This window comes from Bos indicus, chromosome 3 (assembly GCF_029378745.1).
Source record: "Bos indicus isolate NIAB-ARS_2022 breed Sahiwal x Tharparkar chromosome 3, NIAB-ARS_B.indTharparkar_mat_pri_1.0, whole genome shotgun sequence".
NCBI classification, from domain to species: domain Eukaryota; kingdom Metazoa; phylum Chordata; class Mammalia; order Artiodactyla; family Bovidae; genus Bos; species Bos indicus.
This window is the reverse complement of record NC_091762.1, coordinates 29,502,713-29,528,553: the sequence shown is the minus strand read 5'-3', so window position 1 is coordinate 29,528,553 and position 25,841 is coordinate 29,502,713. Positions and strand designations below refer to the sequence as shown.

The 25,841-nt window shown below is 42.4% G+C and overlaps 1 long non-coding RNA gene across 5 annotated transcripts in view; it reads left to right on the top strand.

Annotated features, from left to right (window-relative positions):
* The window catches only part of LOC139182163 (uncharacterized), a 163,842-nt gene that overhangs the window by 100,501 nt on the left and 37,500 nt on the right, over nt 1-25,841 (top strand). For all 5 annotated transcript variants that reach the window (XR_011565739.1, XR_011565738.1, XR_011565743.1 and 2 more), the window contains one exon: nt 24,862-24,951. This is a non-coding gene — a long non-coding RNA (uncharacterized lncRNA). The remainder of the gene's footprint in view (nt 1-24,861; nt 24,952-25,841) is intronic.

The window sequence follows — 25,841 nt, the reverse complement described above, 5'->3', positions numbered from 1 at the left end:
AAAATTAACTTTGGTGGGATGATTTGGGGAGCTAATTTCCCTGTCCTTACATAATCTGGTCCCGCTGACCCTGGGAGCAGCCTGCCAGCCAGCTGCCGTCACCAAAGCCAGCGCGAGCTCCCTGGCACCTTGGCTGTGGTTCGTTTCCAACTGAGCTGCCGAGCTGCTGTACACGACTTGGTGAGCGATCTCTGGCTGCCATTCAGGGGAAGACAGATGGCCGAGAAATGATTTTCTGGAGTTTCCTGACCATATTTCTCTATATATATGAAGAAACAAACCACGGCTTTAAGATCCATCCATGGTTTTGTGGGGCAGGCAACCCCCAGTCTTTGACTCAAATCCTGCTTGACTGGGAAAAATCTGAACACTATAGGATTGAGCACTGAGTGGTCCATTGTCACGTTCTAGAACATGGGTGGGGACTGGGGACAGACTTGGGTATTCATGGATGTGTGTGTGCTCAGTCACTCAGTTGCACTGGACTCTGTGACCCCTTGAACTGTAACCCGCCAGGCTCCTCTGTCCCTGGAATTCTCCAGGCAAGAATACTGGAATGGGTTACCATTTCCTACTCCAAGGGGTCTTCCTGACCCAGGGAGTGAACTCTCCTATCTTGAGTCTTCTGCACTGACAGGCAGATTCTTTACCACTGGAACCAACTAGAAGGCCATTCATAGCTGGCATTAAACCAATGAGGTAGCCAAAAAGAGAGAGGTCAGGTAAGACTGTGAAAATGGCCCTCTGGTGGAACAAGACTGCCCCATTGCAACCCAGCGAGATGACAAGATGGGCCCTGCCATCAACTGCCACCCCACCCGGCGCCAGGCTCCGTCCTCTGGACTTTAAATAAGATGGCTCACTTAGCTCCTTGCATCTCTGACCTTGGCCGTTTCATCAATGTGGAGATTGTTTTTTCTCTTCACTGACCGAGTGCTATTCCTGAGGATCATCTCTGCTCCTATGGCTTCCTTGACTCTTCATGCCTTGACAGCTCACAACCAAGCTCTATCACCCTTCTCAGTCCCCAGTGCATTTACACAACTACCCACAGAACCCTGGCCTCAAACCCAGCACAAACTCCCCATCTTCACCTGTGCCACCCCTGCGAATAGCACCACTACCCACCAGAGGCCAAGGCAGAAGCCAGGAGCTCACCCCAGGTCCCTCCCTCTTCCCTTTACCTACCATATCCCACAGTCCCCAGGTCCAATTGTTTACCTATGAACTAGCTTTGGGCACCATCCACCGTTCCCTGTCCTCCAGCCACTGCCCCGGTCCAGACCATCTCATTGCCACAGCTGCCTCCTAATGGCTCACTCTCTCCCATCCATTCTGCACAGCAAAGAGATTAGTCTCAGCCATCTGATCCTGTCATTATCAAGCTTGAAACTCTACTGTTTCCTGAATCATCCTGAATTTCCCTTGAATTTCCCTTCAAGATCTGACTCCTGCTACATCCTCAGTGTCACCCTGTCCCCATCCTGGCGCACCACACTCCAGCTACACCTGACAATTTGAATTCCCAGGGTGTGCGTCTCATTTCTCACTCCAAACTTTTGGAGGCTGTTCCCTCTTTCTGGAATCCTGCTGCCCACAGATACTGATTTCCTATTCATCTACCCTCATTTTGGCTGACTGACTTCCACTGGTCCTCTGACTTCCACTGAGATGCCGCTTCCTCTAGGAAGACCTTTGACCCCTTTGTGATTGTTGGGGCAAGACTTTAAGATGACGTGACCACTGGCTTACAGGCTGGATCCCAGCAATTGGAGGCCCCTCACCCCCTCTCCCGGAGAAGGCAATGGCACCTCACTCCAGTACTCTTGCCTGGAAAATCCCATGGATGGAGGAGCCTGGTGGGCTGCAGTCCATGGGGTCGCTAAGAGTCGGACACGACTGAGCGACTTCACTTTCACCTTTCACTTTCATGCATTGGAGAAGGAAATGGCAACCCACTCCAGTGTTCTTGCCTGGAGAATCCCAGGGACGAGGGAGCCTGGTGGGCTGCCGTCTATGGGGTTGCACAGAGTCGGACACGACTGAAGCGACTTAGCAGCAGCAGCAGCAGCAGCAGCAGCAGCAGCAGCAGCAGCACCCCCTCTCCTGTCCTTAGAATGTGTATTGTGCCTGCCTTCCCTGCTCCCAGCATGCATGAGGGTTCAGTTGTTTCAATCGTGTCCAAAACTCTGCAACCCCATGCACTGTAGCCCACCAGGCTCCTCTGTCCATGGGATTTTTCAGGCAAAAATACTGAAGTGGGTTGCCATGCCCTCCGCAGGGCATCTTGTCTATCCAGGGAACAAACCCTTATCTCTTATGTCTCCTGCTTCAGCAGGCAGGTTCTTTACTGCTAGCACCCTCTGAGAAGCCCTCCCTGCTCCCAGAAGCAGCCCCAAATCAGCAAGCAGATGGTGGAGTTTGATTCAAACCGGGTTCTGTTTGCCTCAAAGCCTGTGACCTTTCCTTCGAACTCTGACGGCACAAGCATTATCATGTGGATGATTTAAAGCAAGGTGGATGACCTCTAGAGCTAATACAGTAGCTTGGAAATCACTGCAGTGAACTCTTGAGGGTGCTTTGAATCTGACATGTGGAAATCAACATTGAGTATTCATCTTCCTTCCACTTACTATTCTGGACTAGAACATGGGTCTCCTGCTGCTCTTTATTTGCAAATTGACTGACAGACGTCTTCAAGTTACCTTTCTTTCCCCCTCAGAGCAACGGATCAGCAATAGTGCTGCTGCTGCTGCTGCTAAGTCGCTTCAGTCGTGTCCGACTCTGTGCGACCCCAGAGACGGCAGCCCACCAGGCTTATCCGTCCCTGGGATTCTCTAGGCAAGAACACTGGAGTGGGTTGCCATTTCCTTCTCCAGTGCATGAAAGTGAAAAGTGAAAGTGAGGTCACTCAGTTGTGTCCGACCCTTCGCGACCCCATGGACTGCAGCCTACCAGGCTCCTCTTTCCATGGGATTTTCCAGGCAAGAGTACTGGAGTGGGGTGTCACTGCCTTCTCCAGCAATAGTGCAGATTGCTTCATAGTACAGCCCTATTTGGAGGGGGCGGCGTTTCCCGGTAACTCAGTTGGTAAAGAGTCTGCCTGCAATGCAGAAGACCCCGGTTCAATTCCTGGGTTGGAAAGTTCCCCTGGAGAAGGGATAGGCTACCCACTCCAATATGCCTGGGCTTCCCTGGTGGCTCAGATGGTAAAGAATATACCTGCTATGCTAGAGACGTGGGTTCAACCCCTGGGTTGGGAAGATCCCCTGGAGGAGGGTATGGCAACCCACTCCAGTATTCTTTCCTGGAGAATCCCATGAACAGAGGAGCTTGGTGGGCTATAGTCCATGGGGTCCCAAAGAATCAGACACAACTGAGCGACTGAGCACAGCACAGCACAGTCCTACGCAGTAAGCCCTGAGAGATGGGAAGATGCTGAGCTGTTACTATACTTTCTTGTTAAAGGAAATTGCTGTATTTCTGTCCCAGGGTTGTGTGACTTGTAGTTGATGCAACGTAACCAACTAGTATCACAAAATTCAATCAGACTGGAAAATTTCAGCAGAGACCCAGGAAGAGCCTCCTGCTCAGCTGCAATCACTGTAAACAGAACTCAAAGTATTTGCTTTTACATAAGCTATGGATGGATTACATTATTACCTCTGCTTTAGCCAAATGGAGAATGACATGCAGCTGGGGAATACAGAGACTCAGAAAAAGCCCTGGACGCCCTCAGAAGTAGGCTGGATTAGTCATTTCCTGAAGGATCACTGGCTTCCACAGCGCAGGGATAGACTGCACCAAGGGTCCCCACCATTCCCTGTGCCTCTCAGTCAGCCCTTCTCATCACTCGGGCCTGGGCTGTGGTCACAAGAGGTTCCCACCAGGATTCCCTCTGAAAAGGGATACTTTCTCTTTAAAAAAAAATTGTTTATTTTTAACTGAAGGATAATTGCTCTACAAAGTTGTATTGGTTTCTGCCAAACACCAACATGAATCATCCATAGGTATACCTATGTCCCCTCCCTCCTGAACCTCCCTCCCCATCCCACCCTTCTAAGTCGTCCCAGAGCCGAAAAGGGACACTTCCATTTGTCTTCTGAATCCTCAGCTGCTTAAATGAAAGTTTACTAAAAACATCCCTTTTGGATCAGATTCAAAATAATATAACCAAATTGGGGAGTTGTAGATGAAACAATGGAGAAAGCAATGGCACCCACTCCAGTACTCTTGCCTGGAAAATCCCATGGACAGAGGAGCCTGGAAGGCTGCAGTCCATGGGGTCACGAAGGGTCGGACACGACTGAGTGACCTCACTTTCACTTTTCACTGTAATGCATTGGAGAAGGAAATGGCAACCCACTCCAATGTTCTTGCCTGGAGAATCCCAGGGACGGGGGAGCCTGGTGGGCTGCCGTCTCTGGGGTCGCACAGAGTCGGACATGACTGAAGCGACTTAGCAGCAACAGATGAAACAGGGTCTTCCCTGGTGGCTCAGCAGTAACGAATCTGCCTGCAATGCAGGAGACCAGGTTTGATCCCTGGGTTGGGAAGATCCCCTGGAGAAGGAAATGGCAACCCACTCCAGTATTCTTGCCTGTAGAATTCCATGGACAAAGGAGCCTGACCAGCTGCAGTCCATGGAGTTGCAAAGAGTCAGAAACGACTCGGTGACTGAATAACAATGAAAACAACAAAGATGAAACAGACTGGTCATAAACTGATCATTATTGAATCTGAGTGATGACTGTCTGGGGGGGAGTCATTGTAATATTCTCTCTTCTTTTGTGTATTTCTAAGTTTTCCATAGTAAAGGTGTTTTTTTTTTTTAATAAATGCTGCATTTGAGTATAATCTGGTATAATTTTTCTGAGGAATAATTTGGTACTATATATTCAAAATCTTTTAAAATGTGTAAATCCTGTGACTCAAAAATTCTACTTCTAGGAATTTACCCTTAGGAAATAATTATGAATGTGTGAAAAGATTTGTCTACTGGAATGTTCTCTACAGTCTTATTTATAATATCGGGGAAAGGAAGCAACCTCAATGTTCAGCAATGAAGGCTGGTTCAATAAATTGTGGCAGATATTATGATAGATTATTATACGGTCATTAAAATAATATTGGGTCTGGTGATGGTGAGGAGAAAGAGTTATTTTATACAATGTTGGTAGAAACAAACTGAGTAACTTTGGAAGGCAAATTTTTATTATCTGTTGTTATTTAAAGTGTGCATATACTTTGATCCAGTGATTACATTTTTAAGAATTCTTTCTTATTAATAGACCAAAAAAGATGTATATACTAGGACAATTGCAACATTCTTTATAATAGAAATAATATGTGTTCAACAAATGAAGACTTTGAATAAATAACAGTACATCATACAATGGAATACTTTGCAGACATTATTAATGTGTAATACTAAATTCAGTTCAGCTCAGTCACACAGTCGTATCCGACTCTTTGCGACCCCGTGGACTGCAGCACACCAGACTTCCCTGTTCTTCACCAACTCCCTGAGCTCTCTCAAACTCATGCCCATTGAGTCGGTGATGCCATCCAACCATCTCATTCTCTGTTGTCCCCTTCTCCTCCTGCCTTCAATCTTTCCCAGCATCAGGGTCTTTTCCAAGGAGTCAGTCTTCCCATCAGGTGGCCAAAGTATTGGAGTTTCAGCTTCAGTATCAGTCCTTCCAATGAGTATTCAGGACTGATTTCCTTTAGGATTGACTGGTTGGATGTCCTTGCAGTCCGAGGGACTCTCAAGAGTCTTCTCCAACACCACAGTTCAAAAGCATCAATTCTTCGGCGCTCAGCTTTGTTTATGGTCCAAGTTTCACATCCACACATGACCACTGGAAAAACCATAGCCTTGACTAGACAGACCTTTGTTGGCAAAGTAATGTCTCTACTTTTTAATATGCTGTCTAGGTTGGTCATAACTTTTCTTCCAAGGAGCAAGCGTCTTTCAATTTCATGGCCACAGTAACCACCTGCAGTGATTTTGGAGCCCAAGAAAATAAAGTCTATCATTGTTTCCATTATTTCCCATCTATATGCCATGAAGTGATGGGACCAGATGCCATGATCTTAGTTTTTTGAATGTTGAGTTTTAAGCCAACTTTTTCACTCTTTTAACTTTTTCACTCTTTCATTTTCATCAAGAGGCTCTTTACTTCTTCTTTGCTTTCTGCCATAAGGGTGGTGTCATCTGCATATCTGAGGTTATTGATATTTCTCCCAGCAATCTTGATTCCAGCTTGTGCTTCATCCAGTCCAGCATTTCACATGATGTACTCTGTATAGAAGTTAAATAAGCAGGGTGACAATATACAGGCTTGACATACTCCTTTCCCAATTTGGAACCAGTCTGTTGTTCCATGTCTGGTTCTAACTGTTTCTTCTTGACCTGTATACAGATTTCTCAGGAGGCAGGTAAGGTGGTCTGGTATTCCTATCTCTTGAAGAATTTTCCACAGTTTATTGTGATCCACGCAGTCAAAGACTTTGGCATAGTCAATACAGCAACAGTAGATTCTTTTCTGGAACTCTCTTGCTTTTTTGATAATCCAGTGGATGTTGGCAATTTGATCTCTGGTTCCTCTGCCTTTTCTAAAACCAGCTTGAACATCTGGAATTTACAGTTCACATACTGTTGAAGCCTGGCTTGGAGAATTAAATTAGAGCTAACATTTTTTGAAAGCTTACTATAAGCCAGGCATGGTTCTAAGCATTTTACACATGTTAATTTATTCTATGTACTGATATGAAAACATCACATATCTGTAAGTTATTGCCACATAACTTGCTCCAAAATTCAGTGCCTTAAAGTAATAAGTATTCATTGTTGGTTAACCTTTGGTTGACTCTGTAGTCAGATATGGGTTGGGTAGGCAGCTCTGCTGATCTTGGATGGGCTCTCACATGTTTGGAGGTCAGCCAGTGTAGACTGGTTTAGAATTGACTTGGCTGGGACAATTAACCTCCATGTGGAGGTTTATCTTCCAATAGGTTAGCCCACATTTGTTCACATGGTAGAATTCATGTGTGTATATATATATATATAAAATTTTCCAATATTGGAAATATGTATATATTTACATGCTTTTCCAGTATAGGTTATTATAAGATATTGAATATATAGTTCCCTGTGCTATACTATAGGTCCTTGTGGTTTATCTATTTTATGAATAATAGTGTGTTTTGTTCATCCTAAATCCCTAATTTATCCCTCCCCTCTCCTTTCCCCTATGACAACCGTAAGTTTCTTTTCTATGTCTGAGTCTATTTCTGTTTTGTAAATAAGTTCGTTGGTATTTTTTTTTTAGATTCCATATGTAAGTGATATTATAAGTGATGTTACATGATATTCATCTTTCTCTGACTTCCTTCATTTAGTGTGACAATCTCTAGGTCAATCCATTTTGCTGCAAATGGCATTTTTCATTCTTTTTTATGGCTGAGTAATGTTCCATTGTGTATATATGCACCACATCTTCTTTATCCACTCATCTGTTGATGGGTAGTTTGTTTCCATGTCTTGGCCATTGCAAACGGTGCTGCTGTGAACACTGGGGTACATGTGTCTTTTCAAATTAGAGTTTTAATCTTTTCCAGATACATGCCCAGGAGTGGGATTGCTGGATCATATGGTAACTCTATTTTTATTTTAAGGAACCTCCATACTGTTCTCCATAGTGGCTGCACCAATTTAAATTCTCACCAACAGAATAGTAGGGTTTCCTTTTCTCTGTTTCATCTCCAGCACTTATTATTTGTAGACTTTTTGATGATGGCCATTCTAATGGGTATGAGGTGATAGATACCTCATTTAGTTTTGATTTGCATTTCTCTAGTAATTACTGATATTGGGTATCTTTTCTTTTTCATGTGCCTATTAGCCATATTTCTGTCCTCTTTGGGAAAATGTCTACCTATGTCTTCTGCCCATTTTTTGACTGGATTGTTTATTTTTTTATATTGAGCTGTATGAGCTGCTTGGATATTATAGAAATTAAGCCCTCGTTTATTGCATTGTTTGCAAATATTTTCTTCCACTCCATAGGTTCTTTTCATTTTGTTGATAGTTTCCTTTGCTTTGCAAAATCTTGTAAATTTGATTAGGTCCCATTTGTTTATTTTTTCCTTTATTTCTTTTTCATTGGAGACTGACATAAGAAAACATTGCTACAATTTATGTTAGGGAATGTTTTGCCTGTGTTCTCTTATAGGAGTCTTATGGTGTCATGTTATATCTTTAGGCCATTTTGAGTTTATTTTTGTGTAAGCTGTGAGGGAATATTCTAACTTCATTGATTTACATTATTCTCCCTCTCGATAGGAATAACTTCAAAGTTATGTTGCAAGAAATATGAGGAGGGAATAGTTGGGACCAACTTTGTAATCAGTCTACCCCATATGTAAGCTGCACAGAGAGTGTTGTGTGTTCCTGCTTGTCCAATAGAAGATAAAACATGAAACACATTATCTCACACACACATGCACACAAACACCCATGTGTGTGAGTGGAAGGTTTCTGTCCGGCCCACAAAATTACTGTTTACTATGTTTACCTCGATGAAAGGAACTGGGGTAGGTACAGAAATGAGAGAAGTTTTCTTTTACTGAAAAGTCATAGTGTTCGGATTGTTTTACCTTATGAATAAATTAATTTCACAATTAAATAGGCTAGTTAGCAAAATTAAGGTCTCAAAAAGGAAATAAAAACATATATAACAATGAAAATTAAAATACAACATATCAAAATTTGTAGGATGCATCAAAAGCAGTGTTAAGAAGGAAGTTTATACCACTGAATGATTACATTAGAAAAGAAACAGTCTCAAATCAAAATTTAAAAACAAAATATGATAAGAACATCAAATTATATAAGACCATTTAAATATGAAAATGTTCTAAAATATTTAAAAATAAAATATGCAGATTATAAGCAGTATAAATTGTTGTTGTTGTTGTTTTTGTTTTGTTATTCAGTTGCTAAATCATGCTGGATTCTTTATGATCCCATGGTCTGCAGCACGCCAGGCTCCCCTGTACTTCACTATATCCCAGAGTTTGCTCAAATTCATGTCCATTGAGTCATATAAATTTATTAAATAAATATGAACATAAAAACATTTTGAGATGATGCCAAAATATTATTAAACCATGAAGCCACAGGTGATTTTTAAATTTTCTTCTTTGCAATTATCTACATTTTCTATTTTTTCCTATAATTTACATTTATTATTTTTTTCAATCAGAAATGAAGGTCATATAAACACAGGAAGCTAAATCCCAAGGATCTCAGGAACAATTTCAGTCCTCACATTCTAGGCTGTTCTTTCATAGGCTTCAGAATACCAAGGCATGGATTGTAATTTCTACCATAGTTTGACTGGCTATGGGACATGAGAATCCAAATTCAGATCCAGCTTTTAGTCATTCTCTCCTGCCCTCCTCACAACAGTAAAGCAGAATGGAATTATTAGGCCCATTTAATAGATAAGAAAACAGAGACCCAACTTAGGGCTAAACTCAGATTGTCTCACTCTGCAGACCATTCATGGAACTTACATTCTAACAAGAGAGATGGACATTAAGCAACACAGTGATTAAATTCATTATAAGTGTACTGAGTGCTTAAAGGGAGAAGTATAGGCTCCAAGAATGCACGTGACAGGAAGGACTGGCTTGGCCTGGTGGATCCAGGCAGACTTGTCTGGGGCAGTGATTCAGTTCAGTTCAGTTGCTCAGTCCTGTTCGACTCTTTGTAACCCCACAGACTGCAGTACACCAGGCTCCCCTGTCCATCACCAACTCCTGGAACTTACTTAAACTCATGTCCATCGAGTCAGTGATGCCATCCAACCATCTCATCCTCTGTCATCCCCTTCTCCTCCCACCTTCAATCTTTCCCAACATCAGAGTCTTTTCAAATGAGTCAGTTCTTTGCATCAGGTTGCCAAAGTACTGGAGTTTCAGCTTCAGCATCAGTCCTCCCAATAAATATTCAGGACTGATATCCTTTAGGATTGACTGGTTTGATCTCCATGTAGTCCAAGGGACTCTCAAGAGTCTTCTCCAACATCACAGTTCAAAAGCATCAGTTTTTCGGTGCTCAGCTTTCTTTATGGTCCAATTCTCACATCCATACATGACTACTGGAAAAGCCGTAGCTTTGACTAGATGGACCTTTGTTGAAGTTGAAATCAAGTCATGTCATCACCTGTGCTAAACCCAGATCATGCATCTCAGGCAGTTTTGAATGAACACATCTTCAGATACTGTGGTGCAGATGCAAAAGGAGCAATTCGAGTTTTGGTCTTGGTTTTGCCACTTTGGCCACCTGATGTGAAGAGCTGACTCATTGGAAAAGACCCTGATGCTAGGAAAGACTGAAGGCAACAGGAGAAGAGAGTGGCTGAGGATGAGATGGTTAGATAGAATCAAATTCTGGGAGATAGTGGAGGACAGAGGAGCCTGCTGTGCTACCGTCCATGGGCCTGCAAAGAGTCAAACACGATTTAGTAACTAAACAATAGCAACAAGTTCTATGACTGTGGACAAGGCATTTGTATCTCTGAGTCCCTGTTTTTTCATCAGTAAAAATGAAGCTAGATTAGCCAGGAATTTACAAACTCTTTAATTTTATTTATTTATATATATTTATTTTTTTGTTGTTTTTTTTTAAACTTTATATAATTGTATTAGTTTTGCCAAATATCAAAATGAATCCGCCACAGGTATACATGTGTTCCCCATGTATATTTATTTATATACTTTATATAAATTTATATAATTTATTTATTTTATTTATTTATATATTTTTAGCACAGAATCTGAAACATATCAGAGTTATTATTAAACATATTGGCCCTGCCCCTCCCCTAACCCCTTCTTAATCACTGTGGCAAATCCCTAACGCCCTTTCAGGAACCCCTAGGATCTACAAATGCCAAATCTCTTCCAGATGTAAAGTTGTATGGTATCAACGTGGAGCATCAAGATCTGACACTCATTTTCCACCACATATCTCTATGGAGAGCAGAGGAATTGAGGCAGGACAAAACCATTGACTTGGCATTCAGTGCTCACTCCAACTGCATTCTAAAGTGCTTTCCTGAACTGAAGATGCTGAAAAAGCTAAAAAGTACATTTTACAGATTCTTTGCCACCAGTGTTCTCCATGTGACCTAGGTCCACCAAGCCAAGATTCTACATGAGACTTGGAAGGAAAGGCGCGCAGCTGGGTCAGTGGCCATGAAAGGCTGGACAGTCCAGCAAAGGATGGTAGCAGAGAGCCTGACTTTTCTGGAGTGGCTGGGAAAATAGTTCTAGCCCTAGCATCATAGTCTCTGGGTGGGCAACAATGGCAGCTATGGGTTTCCTCTAGAACAGTCTGGAGTTCTGCTTGGTCATTTCCCCTGGCTATGTGATCCATGAATTTGTAGCAATCAAGCATGATTTGAGACAATTCTGGAAATTTTACAAGCTAAACAATACACTGCAACAAATCCCTTTCTGTTTAAATCGGTGAGGATGGATTCTGTTCCCTGAATACAATAGCCAGGAAACACCAACACAGACTCTTAGATGGCCCTTATCAACATGCCTGACGCTTATTTTCTTGGCTGATTCCCTACTTCCTGCCTCTGTATACACCTCCTTTAATCCTTCCAAACCAGATTCATAGAGTCTCACTACACCTACCATGCTAGTTATACATTTGGAGGAACTGATAGTCCTGATCTTGAACTCCAACTCTGCCACTTTGGACAGTACAAACTTGGGCAAATCCCTTAATCCTTCTGTTACAGATTCCTCATTCTGCAAATGAAGATAACAGTGCTGCCAACCACAGATGGTTGTAGTGAGAATCAGCTGAGATAATATAAGAGAAGCTCATGCCACAGTGCCTGGCACATGGGAAAGGCATGACACTTAGTCACTGTCATTGATGTGATCATGCCCTTTGGCTTCAGCACTCCTCTCATGGCTGACCAGCTCAGTTGTAGCCAGAGCCATCTGCCTGTAAGTTTACACATGACACAAATCAGTATAGGGTGCTTTTGACTCCAAGTGTCCAGCCTGAAGGATGGCCCTCACCTCTAGAACAGTTTCAGAGTTTGTGGTTACAAGTAACAGAGACTGACTTTAGATCTTTAGTAGAAAAAAACATTAATTGGAAAGATATACAGGGCTTTCGATGATCCAGCAAATGTTGGCAATTTGATCTCTGGTTCCTCTGCCTTTTCTAAAACCAGCTTGAACATCTGGAAGTTCACGGTTCAAGTGTTGCTGAAGCCTGGCTTGGAGAATTTTGAGCATTACTTTACTAGCATGTGCTGCTGCTGCTGCTGCTGCTAAGTCGCTTCAGTCGTGTCCAACTCTGTGCGACCCCAGAGACGGCAGCCCACCAGGTTCCCCCATCCCTGGGATTCTCCAGGCAAGAACACTGGAGTGGGTTGCCAATTCCTTCTCCAATGCATGAAAGTGAAAAGTGAAAGTGAAGTCGCTCAGTCGTGTCCGACCCTCAGTGACCCCATGGACTGCAGCCTTCCAGGCTCCTCTGTCCATTGGATTTTCCAGGCAAGAGTACTGGAGTGGGGTGCCATTGCCTTGTGAGATGAGTGCAATTGTGCGGTAGTTTGAGCATTCTTTGGCATTGCCTTTCTTTGGGATTGGAATGAACCCTGACCTTTTCCAGTCCTGTGGCCACTGCTGAGTTTTCCAAATTTGCTGACATATTGAGTGCAGCACTTTCACAGCATCATCTTTCAGGATTTGAAATAGCTTAACTAGAATTCCATCACCTCCACTAGCCTTGTTTGTAGTGATACTTCCTAAGGCCCACTTGACATCACATTCCAGGATGTCTGGCTCTAGGTGAGTGATCACACCATCGTGATTATCTGGATCGTGAAGGTCTTTGTTGTATAGTTCTTCTGTGTATTCTTGCCACCTCTTCTTAATATCCTCTGCTTCTGTTAGGTCCATACAATTTCTGTCCTTTATTGAGACCATCTTTGCATGAAATATTCCCTTGGTATCTGTAATTTTCTTGAAGCGATCTCTAGCCTTTCTTAATGTATTGTTTTCCTCTATTTCTTTGCATTGACCACTGAGGAAGGCTTTCTTATCTCTCCTTGCAATTCTTTGGAACTCTGCATTCAAATGGGTATATCTTTCCTTTTCTCCTTCGCTTTTGGCTTCTCTTCTTTTCACAGCTATTTGTAAGGCCTCTTCAGATAGCCATTTTGCTTTTTTGCATTTCTTTTTCTTGGGGATGGTCTTGATCCCTGTCTCCTATACAATGTCACAAACCTCCATCCATAGTTCATCAGGCACTCTGTCTATCAGATCTACTTCCTTAAATCTATTTCTCATTTCCATTGTATAATCATAAGGGATTTGATTTAGGTCATACCTGAATGGTCTAGTGGTTTTCCCTACTTTCTTCAATTTAAGTCTGAATTTGGCAATAAGGAGTTCATGATCTGAGCCATAGTCAGCTCCTGGTCTTGTTTTTGCTGACTGTAGAGAGCTTCTCCATATTCTCCATATTCTTTGGCTGCAAAGAATATAATCAATCTGATTTCAGTGTTGACTATCCGGTGATGTCCATGTGTAGAGTCTTCTCTTGTGTTGTTTGAAGAGGGTGTTTGCTATGACCAGTGCGTTCTCTTGGCAAAACTCTATTAGCCTTTGCCCTGCTTCATTCTGTACTCCAAGGCCAAATTTGCCTGTTACTCCAGGTGTTTCTTGACTTCCTACTTTTGCATTTCAGTTGCCTATAATGAAAAGGACATCTCTTTTGGGTGTTAGTTCTAAAAGGTCTTGTAGGTCTTCGTAGAACTGTTCAACTTCAGCCTCTTCAGTATTACTGGTCAGGGCATAGACTTGGATTACCGTGATATTGAATGGTTTGCTTTGGACTGTGTGGATCACAATAAACTGTGGAAAATTCTGAAAGAGATGGGAATACCAGACCACTTGACCTGCTTCTTGAGAAACCTGTATTCAGGTCATGAAGCAACAGTTAGAACTGGACATGGAACAACAGACTGGTTCCAAATAGGAAAAGCAGTATGTCAAGGCTATATATTGTCACCCTGCTTATTTAACTTCTATGCAGAGTACCTCATGAGAAATGCTGGGCTGGATGAAGCACCAGCTGGAATCAAGATTGCCAGGAGAAATATCAATAACCTCAGATATGCAGATGACACCACCCTTATGGCAGAAAGTGAAGAGGAACTAAAGAGCCTCTTGATGAAAGTGAAAGAGGAGAGTGAAAAAGTTGTCTTAAAGCTCAAACAGTGGCTGACTTTATTTTTTTCCCACTTCATGGGAAATAGTTGAGGAAACAGTGGAAACAGTGGCTGACTTTATTTTTTTGGGCTCCACAATCACTGCAGATGGTGATTGTAGCCATGAAATTAAAAGACGCTTACTCCTTGGAAGGAAAGTTATGACCAATATAGACAGCATATTAAAAAGCAGAGACATTTCTTTGTCAACAAAGATCCATCTAGTCAAGGCTATGGTTTTTCCCGTGGTCATGTATGGATGTGCGAGTTGGACTATAAAGAAAGCTGAGCACAGAAGAATTGATGCTTTTGAGCTGTGGTGTTGGAGAAGACTCTTGAGAGTCCCTTGGACTGCAAGGAGATACAACCAGTCCATCCTAAAGGAAATCAGTCCTGGGTGTTCATTGGAAGGACTGATGTTGAAGCTGAAACTCCAGTACTTTGGCCACCTGATGCGAGGAGCTGACTTATTTGAAAAGACCCTGATGTTGGGAAAGATTGAAGGCAGGAGGAGAAAGAGATGACAGAGGATGAGATAGTTAGATGGCATCACCGACTCAACAGACATGAGTTTGGGTGAACTCTGGGAGTTGGTGATGGACAGGGAGGCCTGGCGTGCTGAGGTTCACGGGCTCGCAAAGAGTCGGACACAACTGGCGACTGGACTGACTGACTGACAGGGCTTTCAGCAGCCATTGGTGATGGAGAATGAGGCTTAGAAAACGAGGAGAAAAATCAGCATGTTTGGAGCTGGTAACAGCCACTCTCTGCCACAACCGGAAGTGAGGTGTGACTGACTTGTCCTCTTAGCTCATGCTCTTCACGTGTGAAGACCAGGCAGGAACATCTGAGTGGCCCAGCACAGTCACATGCCTGCATCCTGCAGCTAAGGTATGGGGACAGCAACCACATACTCACTGGGTGTGATGGTTAATTTTATGTGTCAACTTGACAGAACCACAAAATGCCCAGATATTTGGCTAAACTTTTTTTCTGGATATGTCTGTCAGGATGCTTCTGAATGAAATTAGCATTTGAGTCAAAGAACTCAGTAAAGCAATGTGCCCTTACCAGTGTGGATGGGAATCATCCAATCTGTTCTGAATAGAACAAAAAGGGAGAGTAAGAAGAATTCTTCCTTCCTGCCTGATTGCTTGAGCTGGGATATTAATCTTCCTCTCTCAGCACTCCTGGCTCTCATTCAGATCTTCAGACCTGGATTGGAGTCTGTGCATTAAATCTCCTGGTTCTTAGGCTTTCAGACTCTGAATTAGGCTTTCAGTTGAATTACACCACCAGCTCCCAAGGGTCTCCAGCTTACAGACCACAAACTGTGGGACTTCTCAGTCTCTATAATCACATGAGCCAGTTCCTCATAATAAATCTCCTCATGTGTGTTTGTGCTCAGTCAAGTCAGTCATGTCTGACTCTTTGTGACCCTATGGACTGTAGCCCGTCAGGTGAGGAGCCATGGGATTCACCACCCAAGAATACTGGAGTGGGTTGCCATGCCCTCCTGCAGGGGATCTTCCCAACCCAGGGATCAAAACCACATCTCCTACACCACCTACATTGCAGGCAGATTCTTTACCATTGAGCCACCAGGGAAATCTCTTCAGGTATATATATACATATTTGTGTGTGTGTGTGTTTGGTTCTATTTCTCTGGAGGACTTTGATGAATTCACTAGGAAAATCCCCAAACCAGAGAAGTAAATTAGATGATGGACAGTGTATTACTCAGTGTTCTCCAGAGAAACAGAATCAGTAAGACACCTACATATATATATATATATATATATATATATGGAAAGAGATTTATTATAAAGAATTGAATCATGTGATTATAAAGGCTGACAAGTCCCAAGACTTGCAGGGTAAGTTGGCAAGCTTCCAATCTGAAAGTCATAGGCCTAAGACCCAAGAAAAGCTGATGTTTCAGTTCAAAGGTTGGACCATAAAGAAGGCTGAGCACCAAAGAATTAATGCTTTTGAACTGTGGAGTTGGAGAAGACTCTTGAGAGTCCCTTGGACTGCAAGGAGATCAAACCAGTGAATCCTAAAGGAACTCAATCCTGAATATTCATTGGAAGGACTGATACTGAGGCTTAAGCTTCAATACTTTGGCCACTTGATGCGAAAAGCTGACATTAGAAAAGACCCTGATGCTGGGAAAGATTGAAGGCAGGAAGAGAAGGGGACGACAGAGGATGAGATGGTTGGATGGCATCACCAACTCAATGAACATGAGTTGGAGCAAGCTCTGGGAGTTGGTGAAGGACAGGGAAGCCTGGCATGCTACAGTCCATGGGGTGGCAAGGAGTTGGACACGACTGAGTAACTGAACAACAACCGTTCAAAGGTAGTTCGGCAGGAAGAATTCTCTCTTACTGAATACAGGGTCAACCTTTCTGTTCTATTCAGCCCTTCAACTGATTGGGTGAGGCCCACTAACCTTTTCATGTTAGGGAGAGTAATCTGATTTATTCATTCTACTGATTCAAGTGTTAATCTTATCCAAAAAACCCCCACAGAAACACCCAGAATTAATGTTTGAGTATTTATCTAGGCACCCTGAGGCCAGTTAAGATCATACATAAAGTTACTCATCACAGATAATGATCCCAATATCTGTTAGGATTCTTTGAGAGAAAAGGAGTGTCTCACTGGAGCAACTGACGGGTGTGGGGCCTCTTATACAGGACACCAACCAGGCCTCTGGGAAACACAGAACCATGAATGCCAGCAGTGACTCATGGCTGAGGACAGGCTCTGTCATGGGAAAAGCTGTTGTTCTGCAAAGTAGACCCCAAACTGGTGAAATTTGAGAATCTTAGTTTCTCAGAGCAAAATGCCCCCAATTTTTTTCCCACAACAAACTCCTCATTTTTGCTGGAGGGCCCATATGATGTGGAGGGATTGGAAACATTTTCTGTCCTCAGCAGTCTGACATCCTGATCAAGCTTTGTGATAGCCTTGTTTATCATGGAGCACCTGTCCCAGACTACTTGTTATTAATACCCATTTGTCCCTTCTATGATACATTTCTGCTTGGAAGTCTTGCCATCAAAGGACCAGTCTCTTTATATGATATGCTGAGTCTTGTCATTCTCTAGACAGTTAGTGTTGATGTCACCAGAAAATACCGACATGGTAACATATTTCCTCCTTCTTACAATAAACTTTGGACACAATGCACCAAAAAGACCTTCAAACTGCTGTGTTTCTTATCTCATCAGGCTTTTCAGAATGGAGAAGTCTCATTTTCGAGCAATTTCTAGGATAACATACCATCTGAGCCTCCTCGAATTAACCAATTACTGCAAACAATGTATCTTCTTTTGCGGTTATTGTCATATATACCTCCCTGGTTTCAGTTAATAAAAGGTAAAAATATGACAACTTCTACAGGAAAATTTACCCAATTCCACAAAACCTGTTCAATCATTTGCTCAGATTAAGTAGAAAATCTTATCCTCTAACAGGGAAAGTAAAAGCCAGTTTCACGGATTAAATCATTCTCTGCAAAAGAACTTTTCTCCCTAGAGAATGAATAGACTCAATTGAGTGTGAGATTTTTTAAGTTCTGCTTGAAATTTTAAAGAAAGTTATTTTTGCTGCATATATACAATTTTAATTCTCTAAAATGAAACGTATAAGTTTTGAAAATTTAAGCTATCAAACCATGCCTTCTTTCTTACATACCATGGCAGAACTCTTTTGAAGGGCATCATTATTTTCAAAAGAGAGATTTTGAATAACTCTTCCAAAGGGCCACCTCTGATTTAGTAAGTGGATTAACTAAATGTAATCAACTCAACTTTTCTGGATCCTGACCATATCTCAGTTTTTCTATCAGGATGTCATTTTTACCACATCTATATTTTCTATTACTGTGTCAGTGCTAGCAAATGTCCCCTTCAGACCCACCGGGACACAAAGAGATGGGTAATAATAAGAGTAAAGGTGGGCTTCCCTAGTGGCTCAGTGGTAAAGAATCCATCTGCCAATGCAGAAGACAAGGGTTTGATCCCTGACCCAAGAAGAGTCCACACCCATGGAGCAACTGGGGTGTACCACAACTCTCAGGAGAGAACCACAACTCCTGGGCCTGGGCTCTAGAGCCACAGGTGTTTTGTTTTGTTTTGTTTTGTTTTGACAAAGCAAGAGACTTTATTGGGTAGGGGCACCCAGGCAGCAAGTAGGAGGGTAAGGGAACCCAGGAACCACAACTATTGAGTCCACATGCTCTAGAGCTTGGATCCACAAGAGAAGCCACCACAATGAGGAGCGCAAGCAGCACAGCTGTAGAGTAGTCCCCACTCTCTGCAACTAGAGAAAGTTGCAACACACAGCAAAAGAAATAAATTAAATAAGTAAATTCATTTTTTTAAAAAGAGAGAAAAAGGTGATGCAATATTCTTGTCTCTGAACCCAGCCAATCAAATCAGGAGCTCCCCTTCCTATCACACACTGCTCCACGCAGGGAGCTGTGCTAAGTCGCTTCAGTAGTGTCTGACTGTGCAACACCAGGCTCCTCTGTCCATGGGATTCTCCAGGCAAGAATACTGGAGTGGGTTGCTGTTTCCTTCTCTAGGGGATCTTCCCAACCCAGGAGTTGAAGCTGCGTCTCTTGCATCTCCTGTACTGGCAGGTGGGTTCTTTACCACTAGCACCATCTGGGAAGCCCCCAGGGTCCCACACCACACTCTGCCTGTCTCAGGACTTGCCACCTGCATCGATGGCAATTCCTGCCATCCTGGTGGAGGCATCCTTGTCACCCCTGGGAGGTCTCCATGTCCATCCACATCAACCCTCTGTACTCTGGCCACTCCTCTAGCTTCATAGTTTGGTTTCCCTTCTCTTACCCAAGGGCACAATTCTTTCTTTTTTTTTTTCTAAACCCCATGTTGGAAGATTTCACACTCTAATTTTCCTACAACCTTCCAGTATTTTCATCCTTCTTATGTCATTTGCATTTCCAACATAAAAATGTTGAAAATATTGATAATCATCATCACCATGTAATAAGCCCTTTTGATAAGCTCAGACACACTTTTACATGGATTATCTCAATTGAATCTCACAGCAGCTCAGTACCTTCTTGCTGGCTAAGGTAGTGATTAGGAATAGACACTCTGGAATCAAGCTGTCAGGCTTCTAATTCCAGCCCCAAGATCTTAGGCAAATTACAAAACCTCTCTAAGCCTTTCTTTCCTCAACCCTACAGTGGGGATGAGAATAACATCTCTCTTGAAGTGTGATTATTACATGAAATGGTGCCTGTGAAGCACCTGGCAGGATGCCTGGCACAGAGTAGGTGTTTAGTAAGTGGTAACTGACCAGGGCTCTCCTGGAAGTATCCCCAAGGGTATGACCCACAGATTCCCAGGCTCAGCAGTCTCCGATCTAGGGGAGCACTGCACCCCTCAGTCTTCCCCCGACTCCAAACCCTTCCAGTGCCCACTGTGACACTCTAAGTCTCTCCCACCGTGGGATGGACTTCCTTTCTACCCGTGATGATAGAAGGGGAGCCATTCCTCCTCTGCTCATCTGGTGAAGATAGAAGGGCAGCCACTTCTCTGCTCTGCTCATCTAGTGATGAGCCCTGGGCCAGGTTCACAGAATAGGACTCTCTTCCTCTGTGGTCTGAAATTACCCAAAGTCTTTATGAAATTCTTTTCATATTACGGTACTTGATTTCACTTGATGCTTTCTTTGTTCTTAAGAAAATGGAAGTATGTCTTTTAACGCTGGGTTTGGGAAGAGCCAGCTCATCCTGGTACAGGGCCCAGTTCCCAGCCTGGAAGCTGTTGGCTCTCGGAGGCCTCAGGGTTGTGGTCCATTTGAGCTGCCTAGACACTGAAACTATCATGTTTCATTCATAGATATACTCTGCCTTTCCAAATGTACATGATTAATACAACATACTTTATAAGCTTTACTGAATTCATGGTTGCCTTTTATCATGATCGCATGTAGATTTTATAATCAGTAGATACTAAACTCACAGCTTTGATCATGTAAGAGTATTCAACATGTTTGATATTAAAAGCAGGGGGTCTCTTTACTTTAAGCACTTGGAAACTCCTGATGTCACAGAAAGAATGCTGGGAGGAAAGTCAGCCTGGGAATAAGTAGCCTGCACAAATCACATCTTCTCCCCATATGTCAGCATCCTTACCTGTAAAATAATGGAAGCTGGAAGAGATGGCCTCTAAGCCCCAGCACTAAAAATTCATGAGTCTAAAATCACTCTTAGCTACTTGAAGATGAATATTTATAAGAACGGCTGACTTTTTAAAGCAAGGTAAGTATATAGATGTGCTCTATACCCACGTGAAACAAAAAGCAGGCTAGTATCTGATAGTTTTTCCACCAGAAAAAAAAAAAAAATTGGTTTTCTAATTTATTTTTGTTACTTATACTCCTCCTCTAATATCTTCACTTTTGCCATCGTTACTGGGTGTTCTGAGAGAGTCCCTTTCCTCGACTTCAGCTTCTATATCTGTCTTTCAAGATTTATTAATGTCAGGATTTTATCAGTGATTATAAGGTTGTTATTGCCTCTCTCCATTATTTATCCATTTCACTTGATCGGTTTTATTTTTGTTGTCTTTGCCCTCCAAGACCTCGTCTTGAACAGATTGCCTTCTATTACCACAGTCTTAGCACTCTGTTCTGAGCCAATGTCCCCTGTTGCCCTTTTTACCATCTTACATTCATCAGTGGGAGTTGCAATTGCAAACACTCCAACTGTTGCTTAAATATTTGTCCCTTTCTTACAACAGCTTGTTTGAAAAGAATGAAATTCTTACTAGTGAATACTGTGTTTACGTGCTCACCATCAGTTGCTGCTTTGTGCTCGCTCGGAGCACAGGGAACTTTCCGAGCCTTTCTACCTTCACCCTCCAACCCCTCATCCACTCCAGCCTCCTCGGTACCGACCAATCAGAATACGTCTTTATGTCTAGCCAACCAATCAGAAAACGGCCTCATTCAAAGTATTTATTAAGCGTCTATGAGTTGGGGAATGCCTCTTTTATAAATGAAAACACTGAAGATTTAAGGTTTCAGCTCAGGAAAGAAAATCTGTAGATGGGGAGGACCGCGTGTGGTAAAATTTACCTTCCCTTTGATGAAAGCATAGAGGGAAACCTGGAGTCCTCCAAAGTGATAGATCACTTAAATTCTTGTTTGGAAGACAGTCTTGCTCCCGTTACAAGAAGGGCTAGGCGCACCTTTAATAGTACCGCTCAATCATGGACCCACACTACTTCTCGTGGGTTATTTTAGGACAGCTAAAGCAGGCTGGAATTTTCCATTATACTTTGTCATATACGAAGGGATAATACAAAGGAAATGCACAAAGAAAATATCAGAAACATTCTTCAGATCAAGAATGCAAAATACAAAGTGCTTTTCCCTACTATTGCTGTTTTATAGAACCTGGCCCGTTTCCCATTCTCTCTGAAGTGGTTACTCTCTAACCCAAGAGCAGACCAACTCTAAATGTTACTTATATGAAGCTCTTGCTTCCTGATTTCCAGCCTAGCTTTCTGTTTCTAGCCAAGGTAGCCTCCAGAAGGTAGCAGAGAAAATCAGAACTCAACTGCTAAGTAAAACTTGTATTTCATCTATCCTTCTTATTGTGGATAAATATTACACTATTCTGTACTCAATGTAGTGTAATAAAACTAATTTAGCTCTTTAAAAATAATAAAATAAAAGTATAAAATAAATAAAAATAAATCTGACAACACATGTGCAAAGCCTATATAAATAAAATTATCATGAACTACTTTGTTGTTGTTCAGTCGCTCAGTGGTGTTTGATTCTTTGCAACCCCGTGGACAGCAGCATACCAGGTTTCCCTGTCTTTTACCACCTCCCAGAGTCTGCTCAAACTCAAGTCCATTGAATTGGTGATGGCCATCCAACCATCTCATCTTCTTAATATCTTCTGCTTCTGTTAGGTCCACACCATTTCTGTCCTTTTTGTGCCCATCTTTGTATGAAATGTTCCCTTGGTATCTCTAATTTTCTTGAAGAGATCTCTAGTCTTTCCCATTCTAGTGTTTTCCTCTATTTCTTTGCATGTTCACTTAAGAAACCTTTCTTATCTCTCCTTGCTATTCTTTGGAACTCTGCATTCAGATGGGTATGCTGCTGCTGCTAAGTTGCTTCAGTCATGTCCGATTCTGTGCAACCCCATAGACGGCAGCTCACCAGGCTTCCCCGTCCCTGGGATTCTCCAGGCAAGAACACTGGAGTGGGTTGCCATTTCCTTCTCCAATGCATGAAAGTAAAAAGTGAAAGTGAAGTCGCTCAGTCGTGTCCGACTCTTAGCGACCCCATGGACTGCAGCCCACCAGGCTCCTCCATCCATGGATTTTCCAGATGGGTACAGCTTTCCTTTTCTCCTTTGCCTTTAGCTTCTCTTCTTTTCACAACTATTTGCAAAGCCTCCTCGGACAACCGTTTTGCCTTTTTGCATTTCTTTATCTTAATCTATGTGAACTCCTTATATAGATAAAAAATAAAAGAAGCTAGCAGAGTCTTAACCTTACAGCCCTCATGATTTCAACAAACACTTCCAGCCCCCTCATTTGTGTGCTAGACACGGAGGTGTAAGTACAATGTGACACCTCACTTACCCTCCAGGCTTGTATTCACTAGTGGAGAAGGCAGACCAGCACAGTACCAGCTCCACTGCAGGCCTGTAGTGCTGTGATGGGGAAAGCACAGAAGAGTGCTATCCAAATCAGACGGAGAGGTCCAGGAAGCATTTCTGGAGTCCATCATGCTTGAGATGAGATGTGAAAGATGAGTACGATTCGAGAGAGCGTGAAAAGAGACAGTGGGAAAAGAAAGTCATTTCAGGCAGCAGAGACTGCATGTAGAAAGGCAAGAAGGTGTAAATGAGCATTGCTCTTTGAGGAATTGAGTGGCTCTGTTGCATTGGAGGGAAGGGTGTCAGGATCTCAGGAGAAGAGGCCAGAAAGGGTGTCAGAGGGCTGCGTCAGTAAAGGATTTGGGTAGTAAGTGAAAAAGTATAAACTCTGACAGGTCCATGGAGCCACTGAAGAATTTTAAGCAAGGATTGACATTATCAGATTTAAGATTTTGAAACTTGAGCAGCAGATTTATGATTTTGAAAAATCAAAGAAAGAGGGGAAAAGAGCAGGACTCAGTCTGGAGCCTGTTACAATAATCCAGGTGAAAATTGATGAGGGCTTAAGTTAAGATTAATACTACAGAATTTTGGGACTATTTAGATACGGGAGTGGGAGGAAAAAAAGGAAGGGAAAGTCTAGACTACCTTCCAACTCAGTGACTGAAATAATCAGCTAAATAGTGACAACTAACATCATGGACTATCTACTACATACTATGTCAATTACTTGCATTCTTTCATTCTACACTTTTATTGATTGATTGATTTTGATTTTATACTGATTTTTCCCTTTCTTTTTAAATTGAAGTATAGTTGATTTACAATGTTGTGTTAGTTTTAGGTATAAGGCAAAGTGATTCAGATAATATATTTTTTTCAGATTATTTTCCATTATAAGTCATTACAAGATACTGAATATAGTTTCCCTATATTATGCAGTACGTCCTTTTGTCTGTCTATTCTATATATAGTGATGTTTTTCTGTTGGTCCCAAACTTGTAATTTATCCCTCCCCTCCTTTCCCCTTTGATAACCATAAGTTTGTCTTCTATGAGTCTCTTTCTGTTTTGTAAATAAGTTCATTTGTATCAGCATTTAAGATTCCACATATAAGTGATATCATATAGTATGAGTCTCTTTCTGACTTACTTCATTTAGTATGATAATCTCTACTTCTACCTATGTTGCTGCAAATGGCATTATTTTTTGCTTTCTTATGGCTGAGTAGTATTCCGTTGTATATATACCACGTTTCCTTTATCCATTCATCTGTTGATGGACATTTAGGTTGCTTCTGTGTCTCAACTATTGTGAACAGTGCTGCTATAAACACTGGGGTGCATGTATATTTTCAAATTAGAGTTTTCTCTGGATATAAGCGTCGTTCCACAGTTTTTTATCAAGCTCCACTTTGTGCCAGGCGTAGTGTTAGACACTGGAGGTATCGCAGTGGAGGGGAAAATACAAAAATGCTTGTCCATGTGTAGTATGTAGGGGATGGGTAAATAATAGGGAAGAGACATGAAGCAGGAGAGGTGACAGGAACATGAAGAATGGAGAGAGTTTGGGGTTGGCCAGGGAAGGCCACACTGGAAAAGTGCTGAGAAGCACTGAAACTCAAGAGGTGTGGCTATCTGGGGAAGCAAGCATTCTGAGCAGAGGCTCTGGGGGGAAGTAAACCCAACACATTTAAGTACCCCCTGAAACAGTGTGGCTAGGTGGAATGAGGCAGTAGGGGGCAGGCAGATCATGTCAAGTCACCTAGACCATTGTAACAACTCTAGCTTTTACCCTGAGGGAAATGCAAAGCTTTTGCAAGGTTTTGAGCAAAGCAGTAATGTGATCTGACTTGCATTTTGACAGGATCGCAGTGGCTACTGTGTTGGAAATAGACTGAAAAGGGGACAGAGCTAGAAGCAAGAGACCAGCTAAGAAGCCGCTCTAACAACACAGGTGAGAGATAATTAAAGTTTTAGGCCAGACTAATAGCAAGTGGCAACTGTGAGAAATAGTAACTTCTGGGGATATTTTTGAAGGGTTGGCTAACATTTTAGATTGGATGTAAGAGGAAGAGAGAAGGACAACACCCAGAATTTTAATGGTGGAGGAGCAAGTCAGAAGAGGGAAGCTTTAAGGGCTGGCTTCTGACAAGTTAATTTTGAGACGCATCCAAGCAGAGATTTAAAGAAAGCAATTGAATGTGAGTCTGGAGTTCAGGAGAGAGGTCTGAACTGAAGCTGTAAATTTGAGTCATCAGCATAGAGATGGCACTTAAAACATGAGCTTCAGTGAGATCATCCGTGACTGTAGAGGGGACAGGAAAAGGGTCTAGGGTAGGGGTAGGTCCTAAGGGAAATCAACAGTCCCTTGCAAGTCACCCACTTTCAGAGGGATCATTCCGAGGTCTGAGATGGGGAGGCTGACCTCTTCTGATTGGGGAAGGAAGGATTGCTTCTGCTGACAAAGGAGACTTGGTAGAATTTAGTCTGAAGTCCTCAAGTTCATCAGAAACTGCCCATATGTCCCCCTCCCAATTTCAGGATTCCCCTGTTCCCAGTCACTGCCCTAACTTTAACAGAAAAACTTGCAATGTTGTACATTTTTGTGGGTTGTTTTTTTTTTGTAATTGCTTTTTAAAGATATAATTCATACATGGTACAATTCACCCATTTAAAGCATACAAATCAATGGTTTTCAGTACGTTCACTGATATAAATTCTTTTGGCATTGCAATTCAGCCATCTTTAAGATTAGACTTTGGGGCATTTCCTGGTTGCTCCGTGGTAAAGAATCCACCTGCCAATACAGGAGACACGAATTCAATCCCTGATCCAGGAAGATCC